General features: G+C 43.5%; 1 long non-coding RNA gene across 2 annotated transcripts in view; it reads right to left on the bottom strand.

Annotated features, from left to right (window-relative positions):
* The window catches only part of LOC112640944 (uncharacterized), a 29,592-nt gene extending 16,715 nt beyond the window's left edge, over positions 1-12,877 (bottom strand). Inside the window, exons 1-2 of one of the 2 annotated variants that reach the window (XR_007407992.1) lie at positions 12,415-12,877; positions 11,841-12,037 (exon numbers count right to left, since the gene is read on the bottom strand). This is a non-coding gene — a long non-coding RNA (uncharacterized LOC112640944). The remainder of the gene's footprint in view (positions 1-11,840; positions 12,038-12,414) is intronic. The other variant, XR_007407993.1, reaches the window with a different exon arrangement.
* Positions 12,878-13,351: the final 474 nt, after the last annotated feature.

Below are 13,351 nucleotides of genomic sequence, written 5' to 3' on the forward strand. Positions count from 1 at the left end.
TCCCCCAGGCCCTCCCCCCCCCGCAGGGCCCCCTCCTCCCCAGGGCCCCCCTCCCCCCGCAGGGGCCCCTCCTCCCCCCAGGGCCCCCCGCCCCGCAGGGCCGCCCCCCCCGCAGGGCCCCATCCCTCCCACAGGGCCCCCCTCCTCCCCGCAGGGCCCTCCCCCTTCCCCCCTCCCACCCACCCCCCCCCCCCGGCCGGCGCTGTCCAAGGCGGGGGCTGCTGAGCAAAGGAGAGGCGCCCCTCTCGTGCAAGCCGTTTGCTCTCCCCTGAACTCCCGAGCAGTTCTCCTGTCAGCCCTGGAGGAAGCTTCTCCTTGTTCCTGGACCAGCAGTGGATAAAACGTTCCAAGTCCCCGCAGGCCTCGGGCTTCAAACCCGTGGGTTCGGAACCAGCTGCGGGCGGACCCGCGCTCCCCGCGGGCTCCTGGGCGGCCCAGGCAGCTCCCCCGGGCCTGGGGCTGGGCGCTCGGCGACCTACGCACCCGCACGCGCTCGGCCAAGGCCCACCCCGAGGCTGAGAGCGCGGCCGGCAGCAGGGCCCCGCGCCCGGGGGCAGCCTCATCCCCACTCGTGGGACCAACAGGCCGAGTCTCCCGGGGCCTCTGCTCCGCTCCGCCTCGCGACCCGCGTTGGGCGCCTCGCCCTGTGCCCGCCCGGCCCAGGCCGCCAGGCCCTGCTGCCCCCTCTGCAGGGCGGCGGGCTGGGTCGCCGGAATTGCTCAGCGCCACACCTCTGGGGGCTGGGGTGGCAGAAACCTCTTTTAAACCCACTAGAGGGATCCCTGGGTGGCGCAGCGGTTTGGCGCCTGCCTTTGGCCCAGGGCGCGATCCTGGAGACCCGGGATCGAATCCCACGTCGGGCTCCCGGTGCGTGGAGCCTGCTTCTCCCTCTGCCTGTGTCTCTGAGCCTCTCTCTCTCTCTGTGACTATCATGAATAAATAAATAAAATCTTTAAAAAAAAAAAAATAAAAAAATAAACCCACTAGAAACTTCCTCCCAGAGCACACCAAAACGCTTTTAGGATGTGACAACTGAATTCAACAGCTCCTTGTAGAATTCCGTTTTATGAGCCTGCTGAACCGTCGAAGGAGCTTCTTTTTCCTTCCACTTACTGTTTTACTGCCAGCCTCACCCTAGCCTGTCAGTTGTTTCCTGCTAACTGCCTCATAAGGCATCCCCTTAAAAAAGCAAAAACCTGTGGGGGGGAAGCCAGCAGTTATATTTGTTCTATTTACAGCAATAAAACTGAACTCTAAACTTCGGGAGGGTTTCTCTGGACTCACAACCCAGGAGCTAGCATTTGAAGTTCACAAGCCTCTGACAAGTCCTGGTCTCCGTACTCCAGGCATTTCACAGCTAAGCCTGCAGATCATGGTTGTAATAAGCCCTGAAATTTTAACTTTATGAAACAATACCTCCCAGCTCCTTCACAAATGCAATACACTCAAATTTAATGTATGTGATTTCAAGGAAGAAAGGTATGAAATTGGAAACTAGTCTCTTGATAAGACATTTAGATGTTAGCACTTTAACACAGAATAATTTTTTTTCTGAAAACTTCCATTCTCACCACATCTTCTAACTAATTTAAATAAGAAAACAATTATTTTAATAATTAAGTTACCTAATTTAATTAGGAGAGATAATCTTTATTTCACAGAATGGTACTTTTACTAGACCTGCTGGAGGGAGATCCATGTAACCTCAGGTGACAGCCAAGCCCACAGCATCCTCCTAAGGAAAGTGGCCAGAACTGGTTCTTTCTTGAATATTATGCTTTCAAATGTATAGTGAGTGACATCAACCTCAGTCCTTTGATCACAACTGATTGCAAAAATAATCAGGGCACGAGTCAAAGACAACTACAGTGGAGCAGGTCAAAAGTGAGGCCAACCATCTCTGAAAAGCTTTGGCCGGAAACTCTACTCAAGGAACTTGCCCCATATTGAAAGATGATAAAACAAGCCAATCAAAGATTCATTTTTAGAAATGTTAAATGAAAAGATATCTCATATTCCTATTAGATCCTTGGTGATAGTGTCACAGTTTCAGTTCTCCAAAGGGGGTAGTACTCGCTTAGAAGAACTTTCAACCCAGTATTTCTATAAAAGCTTAATTAGTTCCCTTCGCCAAAGGTAATTCCTATGTGCCTCTCTCCCTCAGTATTAAAGAATCTGACTAAATAACAAACACCAGCGCTGGGAATAATGCATTTGTTTTTATGTGCATGACAGAGTAAGTCAATAAAACAAAGCCTCATCATTGACATCATAGATCATATTTCTTACTTGCAGCTTTCCTCACCACTGGGAACATGTTTAAAGGGAATATAATTTGGAGGAACAAAAGGAATTAATTTAGCCAAGCAGTTGACTGTGAAAATTGTATTATTGAGAGAAGAATACTAATTGCAAATAAATAGGTGGACTGGTTCATTGTACTAAATTCCCACTTTCCTCAGGCCGTGCCTCGGTTAAAAGTAGAGCTTCTGTTTTAAAATAAAAAGTTGGCAAATACCAAGTATATAATGAAAATTCTCCCCAGTTTATACTGCAAACCAACTTCAATCATCACTGACTTTCCACTGACAAAAGCGGCCAACCAAAAATAAGGTCAGCACAAATGTTACCCAACCAAAAATTTTTAAAAACACCAAATTATAGCTAAACATATAAAAAATTCTTACACTACAGTTTGGATCTTATCAATACTTCAGGTGGGTGGTAATTAGATATAGAGGGGTCTTTATTTTAGCATGGTTAATCATTATTCCTCCCATAATTTTGCCTTCTCAATAATATAAACCCTGATGCAGTTTGCACAAATTTTGCATATTTTCCATAATATATACATTCTTATTTATAATGCAAATCTAATTATAGTCGGTCATAAAAAGGTAAATGATATTTTGCTACTCATAATTGGTTTTAGGAGCAACAAAGCTATTATCACTCAATTTCTGCTAAGGGCACTCTATCTTCATATGTGCCAGGTACCAGTGAAACTAAGCATTTTTCCACGTTTTAGTCCATTTTTTTTAAGATATTATTTACCGAAGAGAAATGGGGAGAGAGAGTACACATGAGGGCAGGGAGGGGCAGAGAGAGAGGGAGAAACAGGCCTCTGCTGAGCAGAGAGCCCCATGACATGACCTGGGGCTCCATCCCAAGACCCCATGATCACAACCTGAGCCGAAGGCAGACACTTAACTGAGCCCTCCAGGTGCCCTTCCATGTTTTAGTCTTATCTTTCTGAATTTAACCTTCCTTTTTTTTCCCAATAATTTGAAGGCATTAATGTGCTTCACTACTCCAACCTTCATATTCCATCTTCTATAAACCTCTTTTTTTTTTTTTTTTTTATAAACCTCTTTTTTTTGTACTTCTCTTGAACGATGACCCCCAACCAGATTTCTTTGGTGACTTCCTTCCCCCCTTTTCTAGTGACTTCCTTGTCCATATCCAATCACTGTCCTACTTTGTCTTCCATTTTCTTTGATCTTATTTTAACCCTAGCCCAGAAATTTTGTGCACATGTTTGTTAAGTTTTGGTTTAGAGAGTTTGAATTGGTTTTTTGAGGATGGTCTAGTCAAATAACTAATTGAACTAATTAGTCTTAGGTGGCAGAGAGGAGCCAAATTTTTTAAAAGATTTTATTTATTTATTTATTTATTTATTTATTTATTTATTTATTCATGAGAGACACAGAGAGAGAGGCAGAGACACAGGCAGAGACACAGGCAGGCTTCCCTCAAGGAGCCTGATACGGGACTTAATCCTGGGACTCTGGGATCATGACCTGAGTCAAAGGCAGACGCTCAACCACTGAGCCACTCAGGTTCCCCAAGGAGCCAAATGTATCAGAAGAGAGCCAAGTAGCAAAAGACCAGGATCAAAATCTTAGTTTCTGAAAAAAATATTGAGTTTAAATAGCTCTCAGTTTTACTTGAGATTAACAACATAAATTAAACTATTTGAAGGCATCTGCCTAGAATCTGGCATAATAGTAGATTGTAAATTCGAAAGCAAGTTTATAGAAAGTTGGCCCACTTTCTCAAAATGGCAGGGTAAGTGTAGTTTGGATAGTGGGTATAATTATTCTTCATCTACCCACCAATTGTTATCAGAGGACAATTTAATTCAATCAGACTTATCAAACATTTACTGGTGTTCTAAGAGTGTTGGTCATCCATGCTAGATACTATTAAAGATGGAATAATTTCAATATAAAAAAAAGTTCCTCCCTGTGCAAAAGGAGACAAAAGAAAGCCTGCAACTTGATACTAGATACTAAGCATTCCAGCGACTTTGCAAATTTAAATTAAACCATCCTTTCATGAAGAAGCATTGGATTTTAAACCTAGGTAATGAAAGTTATTCTAAATATGAATAATACTGGGAGTTCCTTGTACTTTCTAGTGGTGAGAGATACAAAGAGAAGTTTAACTTCAAAGTCCACAGAGGGCAATGGAGGTACCCATTAGTCCTTGTTCTCCACACAAATCGTCCACAGAAGAGGGTGTCTTTTGAAACTCTAAGGCCATGAAGAAGATAAAACTAAACTTAAAGAGTTTGCCTCTGCAATTCAGAGTTCAAGATGCATCAGAATTTCATTATTCAAATGCACCCTTTCAGTAACATCAGATGAGATTCGATCTTTGGCTCAGAAGCTCAGGCTAGGGTGACGGAGAATCTGGAGGATCTCTCCTAGGTCTGTAACAGTGATGTATGTGATTTGATTGGTTGGTTCATATTCATGATTTATCAAACACTCTCTAGGTCAGTAGTTCTAGAATTCATAGAACCTTAGAGCAGAAAGGAACCATACGAAATCACTCTCAAATAAATGACTCAGTGATGGGTGTTTAAAAAAAAAGACAACCAGCCCAAAATTGAGTCTCTTATGCTAAGCCTCATGTCAGCAAAACAATACTTAATACCTAACATAATTGCAGATTCACCCTCTCCCAGGTATGTAACCTTTAACCAGTCAGTTTAGAATTACTAGGTCAGCACAGTGGGGTAATCCACTCAGTGGACCTCCTCTGTCCCCAATAGGAAGATGACTGTGAAACAATCCTCTCTTTCCTACAAATTTTCTTGACTCCTTCTGTCCATAAAAGCCTTTCATTTTGTACAGCTCTTCAGAACTCCTTTCTGTTAGATGGAATAGTGTCCAATTCATGAATCATTGAATAAAATCTATAAGATCTTTAAAATCTCGTTGCATTTGTCTTTTAACATGGGAAGGTGAATCCTGTGGTAGTTAGGGGAGAGAGAGCATTAAAACCAATTTTTCTGCCTTTTGGAGCACTGTTTCATTCTACTAACACAAATACAGAGAAAAAAAGCTTTAGTCCACTGGTTAGTTTCATTTTTCTTCTATCTTTTAGTTCTTAAAACCTTTTGCACTCTAACCCTGCTTTCCATAAATCTCTAGGCTCTGCTGAGGTGATTCTTCAACATTTTCTGCTGTAATTGCTATTTATTTAAGCAAAAGAATAATTCTAATGGACTCTTTTTTTGGCTTGCATCTCATAAGAAAATGCGAAATCTCACCCCTAAGCTATTCTTTCAAATAATAAATACTTTATTTTTATTTGAACTAAAATTACATTTTGTAAGCATGTTCCAAATTACTGTTCTAGAAAACTCAAAATGCTATATGAGGCCAAAAGGAAATACTTTTCTTTTTGCTATAAGAGTTCTTATCTAAAAGAGCAAGGGATCCAACTAATTCAATACCATTTTACACCAACTCAATTCTAAATAGTCTGAAAATATGCTCATAATTTTAAGCAGAGTGCATAACTCTCCTTAATCAATCAATCATTTTATGTGCTGGCAAGAACTCATTCAAATGGAGTTGAGTGAAAAACAAAACAAAACAAAAGACCCAACATGCAAGAAAAAGAAAGGAAACACAACAATGTGAAGTCTAAGGTTGGTGTAAGAGGTTTTTATTCATACAAAAGAAAAAGGTGAATATGGATTTCAGGAGCCAAAAATCATCAAGGTAAGTTTTGATGACAGAGGAGGGGTGGACTGACAAGAAATAAGAAAGAGATACCAGAATTTTTCTAAGACTCTAATTCTCTCTTTGACATGTGTACGTTTGTCTGTAGGTCCACTTAATGTTGTCATGTCCATGACGGAGTAAGAAATCAACCGGGAGCAAGATATACCAAAAACACTTCTCCTTAGCCAAAGTTTAGGAAAGAAATTTATAGGATCTGGAAATTGAGGGGAGGAATGCACAAATGGAATGGTAGCTGGATGAAAAGAGGCCCAGCCGGGCTTTTTGATCATGTCCAGTAATGACTAGTCACGGCTGGGCCTGCAAAGTTTCCAGCCCTGCTGGGGAACCATCTGAGCATTGAACTAAATGACCCTCCATGATTCTCAAATACTCTAGTAGATCAATCGCATTTTAACATTTGCACAGCTGGTTATTTGGTTAAATGTGGGCAATTCCCCAAGTCCTCATTCGATTTTGGAATGTATCTGTTCACTTAGAGCACGCTGTAATGTGCTGCGTCCGCTCATGTATCTGTACCCGGGGAATTAGCTCAGCAATCCTGTGCTCCCACAAACCAAACATCCCTCCTGGAGAGACGGTAGAGGGCTTTCTGAATTCATTGGTCATAGCCCTAAATGCACACTATCCAATAATGGCTATTTTAAAACAAAGAAGTTATTAAGATTAGCTAAAGAATCAAAAGCTAAAAAGAAAGAAGAAAAGAAAAGAAAGAAAAGAAAAGAAAAAAATAAAAGAAGAAAAGAAAAGAAAGAAAAGAAAGAAAAGAAAAGAAAAGAAAAGAAAAGAAAAGAAAAGAAAAGAAAAAAGGCCCAGTGGCAAAATTAATCCCCAGATGATTTATGATCGATCTACAATCTATCGATGTTGCTAAATTTCAGTACAATTAAAAAGCAACTCCCTCGAACAATGGGTCACAAAATACCAGAAAAATTGCCCATGGACTCTAAAAATTTAGCAGGCAAGATTTTGAGATTCATGACTAGTAACTGCTGATTATGGCATTTTAAGTTTACCACTGAACTTTTACTTCTTTTTATCATAAAAATGTATATTCTTCATACCTATTATATGGAGATTTTTCTCCTACCATCAAGGAGGGAAGCAGAGACAATCTGTTCTTCCTCTCTTGGAAGGGAAAAGAGGTGAGCTTATTGGATGAATGTGATCCCGGCAGCCTTCCATTGCTACTCCCAACAGGCTTTGCTGCTGCCCTGTACCAGCCAGGCCCCCCTGAGCCCACTTCTCAGATTCTTTCCCATAAAGCAACACTTATGGTTGCACAGTCTTCTTCCTCAGTGACTTTAGCTTTAGGACTTCTGCTTGGAGAAAAACACTTAGATATTTCATTTGTCCAATTACTTCTCAAGAGAAACCTGCCCAGATGATGTTTCTACCCAACCCCTCTCGGTGTCTCCCTCTATAAAGGAGAATGATCGAAACATCTATCTCAGAAGGTTTTGTGAGAAATAAAAGTGCAAATGCATGTAAAGTCTCTGCTACTGGACCTGGCAGTTAGAACACGTGGTGTGAATGTTAGCTCTCATGGTCAAGCATCCTACTACAAGGCAAAAAGGCACTTTCAAAAATCTTAAAAAGAATTTGTAGCTTAATATGTAAGTTGGAAAGAGGGGAAATAATAGTAAAAGAGGACACAGAAAAATACCAAAGGCAAAAGACACTTTAATTCACTTCAGTTTAATTCATGGAGCTACATCTGCTTTGAGCTTAACCTAGATGCAAAAAAGGATGTCAGTTGAATTGTTCTTCATTCCATTCATTTTGTGGATTTTTTTTCCTTTACAGAACATTCCATCTACTTCAAACAGAGGCTGTAGAAACATCCATTTCTGAACATAATGGAGATTGTGAATGCTATGATATTTTTATTTATGTCTTGGGCATTTAAAATAGCATGTGCGGGGAAGGAGTGGGATGTTCTAGGTAGTCAAGAGTGGGCTCTCAGTAGTGAAAAATCTTACAGGTTCAACAAAGCTATACCCACAATATATCCAAAACACAATCTGAAATACATAGGAATATGTGCATCCATGAAACTTTTGTATTTTTAGATGCTTCAGAGTTCATTTCTCTTAAAAGTGAATGAGAATGAGCACCTATATGGTTGCATGAGTTATGAAATTAAGAAAAATGAAAGTCAAAAAAGCCCTTTCTAGAATCACTCAGCATTGTCATTTACCCCCATGTGATAGGTTTAATTATTTTTGTCCTTATACATTTCTAAGAAGTGCTCAAAAATAAAGTTTGGTTTCTTTTGCCAAGAACTGAGAAGGTTCAGAAAGCAGGGAAGCAGGAACTGACCTCAAAGGGTTAATGAGGGTAGAAGCAGTGGAAGGGAGACTGGGCGAGGTAGTTGGTGCAGCTGGGGATTGTTAATAGCAATCAAGGGCCACTATAAACAAATCAGCAGGAAATAGAGAGACTCTACATTTTCCTGGCTTGGTAGCAGGAGCCAGCTGGACAGAGGGAATTTGGCTTAAAACTCTCATAAGGAAACTTGGCCTTTTTCTTTTTCAACCATTCCAGCATGGTAGGTCACTGAAGGAAACGAACTGAACCTGCTTACATGATAACAGATTAAATGACTATCACAAAATATAAAATCCACAACAGATGATGACTAATGTAACACAACAACATAGGAACAATTTCACAGCTAGGGAAAAGTGGGTACAGTTTTAAGAGTAGCCAGGGAAACTCAAACAAAGAAAACAGAGAAAAGAAGAAAAAGTTATTAATTTATAATATATATATTATAAATATATTCATATATAAATTATATAATATATATATTATATTTATATATATAAATATATATATATATAAATAATATTCCCCAGAGTTTAAAAAAAGAAATCATTTGTTTGATAGCATCCAAACCAACAGAACTGGTCACCATGATCAAGTCTGCTTGAAAACATCCCATAGGCAGTCCTTAGGCAGCTGCTATTGAGGATCAAAGGAAAAAACAATCTGGAAAAAAGAGAGCCTGAAAGGCTTTCTCTCTCAAAAAAAATAAATAAAATAAGAATAAAAATAAAGGAATGATCACAATTGAGAAAAAGAAGCAAATGTTTTCTTCCAAGACCTTCCTGTCTGGACACTGTCTGTGCAAACCTCCATCATCTCTGCCAAAATTTCAAACGTTTACTACACCCAGACCCAACTCCAACAAATCTCCATTGTTGTTGCTACTGGTGCTTTGTGGTCCTTGGCCTAGCATTGGCTTTCCTGCTCCGTGGCTCCCTTTGTTTCTACCCACAGGGTGCACACTTCACTGTCCAGGGGACAGACAGGACGCCAAGGGATTCTCCAACCATGCATCAGCAAGGCGAATTCACTCTCTCCTGACTTCCTTTCTCTGTGTCAATTGTCTGCTCTATAAAGCTGACTTTCTCAGTCTGTCTAGCCAGAGCGTTGACTTCGGAACTCAGATCAAGTAGAGACCCTACATTTACCATGACTTGGTGTTTTCTTCTTTTGGCTATGACAAACTGGATGCTAAAAAGTTGCTATGAAATCACTATTGCTATCAATTGGGCAGCTGAATCCTAAGGGGTACCCTGAAGATGTCTAACCCCATGGAGGTGAGTTAACACAGCCAGAAAAGGCTGACCGCACCTGCTATTAGGCCTGCGTCCAAGCGATGGCCTCCATGCACAGCAATGTGCTTGGTAGTTAAGAGGCCCACTCAGGGCAGAGTCTCCATCCTATCACCTAGCAGCTATACCTACGGTAACCAGGAAAGGTACACACCTCGTTGAGATCCAGTTTTCTCATTTGCAAAATGGAGAAAATAGTATCCAAAGCACAGTGTTGCTGGAGGATCTAGCATCTGAATGTGTGCAAAGTCCATACCATGGCGCCAGGCACAAAGAACAGGCTTTTGGAAAAAAATAGGCCAACTCTCATTACTTTTTCTAGGAACCGTTTTTGAAAAATTTTATGACTTTCCTCCATTTGAGGCAGACTCATTTAACTCATACCCAATGGTGAAATTATAAATATTTTGCTATGAATAGTTTTACCTCTCCTTTGTCATTTTTTTTTTTGTCAAGTGCATTATGTGCACACAATTTCCACCAAATAAAGGCAGAAACAATTTCTTAGGATTTTGCTTTTCTCTCCTGGGCAGCAATTATAATTTGCTTGGAACATAGTTTATTGTAAGTCATCAAATACATTTCCCTAAGGTGTCATTGCATACCACCTATCTAAATATTTTTTCTGCTGATTTACTTATTTATTCTTCAGAACAAAAATAAAGAAAGCCCTATGACAAAAAAAATATAATTTACTTATCCAAGGGTCTTACAAAAAAGCGTGTACAACTTTAATACACTGACCCTCTATTTACAATGAAGATCTCCAGCATCATAGTTTTTAACCTAATTCTGTGCTTTCCAAAAATTCTTAGTTTGAACTTACACACAGAAGAGATTTACACTGAGCAAAGACTATATATTTGAAAAAGGAAAACCCAGTTATAAGTCCAGACATCATGGAATCGGGTTTTTTTGTTTTGTTTTCAGTCACCAAGTTAACAAACATATAGAGCTCTTAGACGTGCCCACACTCCACTCGGCCGACAGTATGATAGTGAAAAATAGTCTTGCCCTAACAGGGCTTGAACTGTGGTATGGAAGGTAGAAAATAAACAGATAGTGCGTCTGCTGCGTTACTTCGTGGTCAGTGGCAAGAAGAAGATAATGTGGGCAGGGAGGACCCGAAACGGGAGGTTGAGGTTGCACACGTGGACTGGGGCGGCTCGCGGTGAAGCTGAATTTTGATGAAAACCTGGAAAGCGCAAAGGAACTAACTCTACAATGTCTGAAGGAGCAGCACTTGACGGAGGAGCAGCAGCCAGTGCCAAGGGCCCGAGTTGGGAGTGTGCTCGGCTGTTTGGGGAGGAGCAAGGAGGATCAGAGCTGGCATGGAGGAAATGAAAGGAAGAGAAATTTAAAGAAGGGGCGCGAGCTTGCAGGGTCTTACCCTTGTACATTCTTTGAATTGGTAATAAATACTGCCTCGAAAATAATTAGAAGTTTTATGATCCTATAAAATAGCTACTCCAGGTGAAGGTACTCTAAATAGAATATCTTAAAGAAGGAAATATAGGTATTATAATATATGCACTAGAATAGAAATAGGATTTTATTCAGATATATATGTAAGGATAGATACATATGTATAGATATATAAATAAGGACGATTACTTATCAGACTTTAAGGTTAATTTACTTGGAAGTGACTTTTTTTTAAAGATTTTATTCATTTATTCATGATAGACATAGAGAGAGAGAGGCAGAGACACAGGCAGAGGGAGAAGCAGGCTCCATGCAGGGAGCCTGACGCAGGACTGATCCCTGGACTCCAGAATCACACCCTGGACCAAAGGCAGGCACTAAACCGCTGAGCCACCTAGGGATCCCCAGAAGTGAATTTTTGATACTCAAAGTCCTTGGCTGCGTGTGTACTACATATAGTGAGTCTTTTCTATACTTCATTTTTTTTTTAAGATTTATTTACTTTAGAAAGAGCACACACAAGCCAGAGGAGGGGCAGAGGGAGAGAGAGAGAGAGAACCCCAAGCTGACTCTCTACTAGGCTCAGAGCCCAGGCGGTTCATTCTCAAGATCCTGAGACCATAACCCGACCCAGTAACAAGAGCCGGAGGCCTAACAGACTGGGCCACCCGGCCGCCCCTCCTTTAAATCTGAAGCTAAAGATATGTATTAGAGAAAATTCAATGACCATTGAATTGGGTTTTTTTGTTTTTACCTTTTGAGATAAATCACAGGGTTGATCGTTTATGCTTAGTTTAAAAATATGGCAGAGATTAAATCAAGATGGTTTATAAACAGGACTGGCCTCCAGTAGCAGGTAAGCAGCTCCGCCCAGCGAAAGGACCGTTGACTCTGCAAGGCTCAGGGCTCCAAATCCCTCGTGCGCAGCGAAGAAGATTCCTTCAGACGCTCCTTGAATCCAAGGTAGGAGAAAATTATGAGCAGCAGAGCACTGCACGTGTGTACACGATCCTATTCCTTTACAACCTTCCGACCCAGAAAATGCCCAGAGGCGGCAGGAGAGCGAGGCCGAGGAGGACGCAGGGCGCGACCCGAGGCCGCAGCCGCCCCCCCCCGCCCCCGCCCCTGCCCCCGTAGAGGAGCCACGCGGTCCTGAGAAAACTAACAAAAAATGAATTTTAGGACCGAAATGAAACCAAAGGTTTACAGCACCATTTTTATAATTTCAAATATAAATTTGCTGAGATAGAAGGGAAATCTTTAACCCCAACTAGGACACGTGAAACATCTACACCTCATTCCATTCCTCTAAGCAACACTGTGCTTACCCACCAGGGAGAAGAAAACATGTTATATTTCAAGTACGTTTGTCTCCAAAATCCTGAAACTAACGGCCCGTGTCGCTAAGACGGTAAACCAGGGGCGCGGCTGCCCCTGTGCTCGAGCTTCGGCGCGGCCTCCCCGGCGGCCGCTGAGTCCCCGCAGTCGCGGCCCGCGCCGAGCCCGTGGCAGCCGGCAGTGTGGCCGGCCCGGTCCGGGTCGAGTTGGCGCGTTGCCCGGGGAACCCGGGGGGCCCACTGCCCCCCTACCGGGTAGCGGGACTTGCTCCCAGTTATCTTTACGTCCCTGCACCAACAGGACGGATGGAGGCCGGGAAAACTGCTGCCGAGCCCCACCCGCACCACGCAGTGTGACTTCCCAGCGTCTCCCGGGCCGCGTGCCATCCACGTGCGGGTCCCCTCCGAGGTCTAAGAAAGCAGGCGTCGGGAGCGCCTCCGCGTGAGCCCCCTGGCGGCCTGCTCGGGCCCAGCGCACCGGCCTACCCCGCGCCCCACGCACCGCGGCCTCCGCACCTCCCGCTGAGTGCATGACCACCCCCCCGCGTGCCCCCCACACCCGGCCTCCGCACCTCCCCCCGAGTGCACGCACCCCCCGCGCCCCACGCACCCGGCCTCCGCACCTCCCCCCGAGTGCACGCACCCCTGCGTCGCACGCACCCGGCCTCCGCACCTCCCCCCGAGTGCACGCTCCCCCGCGCCCCACGCACCCGGCCTCCGCACCTCCCCCCGAGTGCACGCCCCCCCGCGCCCCACGCACCCGGCCTCCGCACCTCCCCCCGAGTGCACGCACCCCTGCGTCGCACGCACCCGGCCTCCGCACCTCCCCCCGAGTGCACGCTCCCCCGCGCCCCACGCACCCGGCCTCCGCACCTCCCCCCGAGTGCACGCCCCCCCGCGCCCCACGCACCCGGCCTCCGCACCTCCC

This window comes from Canis lupus, chromosome 33, assembly GCF_003254725.2.
Source record: "Canis lupus dingo isolate Sandy chromosome 33, ASM325472v2, whole genome shotgun sequence".
Lineage (NCBI taxonomy): Eukaryota > Metazoa > Chordata > Mammalia > Carnivora > Canidae > Canis > Canis lupus.